The sequence below is a fragment of the Gorilla gorilla genome, chromosome 4 (genome assembly GCF_029281585.2).
Source record: "Gorilla gorilla gorilla isolate KB3781 chromosome 4, NHGRI_mGorGor1-v2.1_pri, whole genome shotgun sequence".
NCBI lineage: Eukaryota > Metazoa > Chordata > Mammalia > Primates > Hominidae > Gorilla > Gorilla gorilla.
In genome coordinates, this window is record NC_073228.2 from 164,154,166 (window position 1) to 164,155,555 (window position 1,390).

General features: G+C 43.0%; 1 pseudogene; it reads left to right on the top strand.

The window, feature by feature from the left end:
• Window positions 1-471: 471 nt before the first annotated feature.
• LOC101145677 (small nuclear ribonucleoprotein E-like) lies at window positions 472-778 on the top strand (annotated as a pseudogene).
• Window positions 779-1,390: the final 612 nt, after the last annotated feature.

The following is a 1,390-nucleotide window of genomic DNA, read 5'->3' on the forward strand; positions in this document are numbered from 1 at the left end:
GCCGGGCGGGGTGTGGTAGGACAAGCCTGTAATCCAAACACTTTAGGAGGCTGAGGCAGGCGGATCACCTGAGGTCAGGAGTTTGAGACCAGCCTGGCCAATATGGTGAAACCCTGTCTCTACTAAAAATACAAAAATTAGCCAGGCATGGTGGCACGCATCTGTAACCCTAGCTACTTGGGTGGCTGAGGCAGGACAATTGCTTGACCCGGGAGGTGAAGGTTGCAGTGAGCAAAGATTGTACCACTGCATTCCAGCCTGGGCGACAGAGCTAGACTCTGTCTCCAAAAAAAAAAAAAAAAGAAAAAAAAAAAGCCATTATGCCATAAAGGCAAGGCAATCTCTAAAATAAATATTCAAAACGATTACACTGCCAATATAAATTAAATGATCAACTCTAATCATAGTCCTCAGTAACTATAGCTACTGATAAAGTAGGTTCTTAGAGTTAAAAGCTTGAAATCAGCGGGTGGGTGTGCTCTTTGTGAAATTCCACCATGGCATACCATGGCCAGGGCCAGAAAGTGCAGAAGGTTATGGTGCAGCCCATCAATCTCATCTTCAGATAAACTTACAAAATAGATCGCGGATTCAGGTGTGGCTCTATGAGCAAGTGAATATGCGGATAGAAGGCTGTATCATTAGTTTTGATGAGTATATGAACCTTGTATTAGATGATGCAGAAGAGATTCATTCTAAAACAAAGTCATGAATACGACTGAGTAGGATCATGCTAAAAGGACATAATATTACTCTGCTACGAAGTTTCTCCAACTAGAAACGATCAGTGAAGTGAGAAATTGTTGAGATGGATACAGTTTGTTTTTAGATGTCTTTTGTCCAATATGAACATTTATTCGTATTGTTTTGATTACCCTTATGTTATTACAAGATGGCAATAAATGCTATGGGATTGTTTGTATTTAAAAAAAAAAAAAGCTCAAAGTCTAAAGTCAGATTGCCTGGACTCATACTCCAGCTGTGCCACCTATGTGAGCTGGGTGAGTCTTTGTTTCCTCGTCTGAATATAACGAGGATAACAGCAGTGCCTACCCTTGGACTGATGAAAGGAGTCCATTCAACTAATATTTAGTGATAGCTACTTTGTGTCAGGCACTGTGCTAGGGTCTTGGGAGCATCAGTGAGCAAAACAGCCACATTTCCACTTAGGAAGAGCTTAACTTAGGAAGATGTTGGGGGAAACGGAGCAGGCAGCAGACACCACTGATACCTGTTGCATAGCCACTTGGGCCACCACTGAGTTCAGCCACAGCCATAGGGGAAAGTTTTGACTCTTCTCTGGCTGCCAAAGCCTTCTCCAATGCAGCGATGTAGCTGGAACCAGTTTGGCTCTCAGGCAAGCACAACCTGGAAGGGAGGAATTAATGCC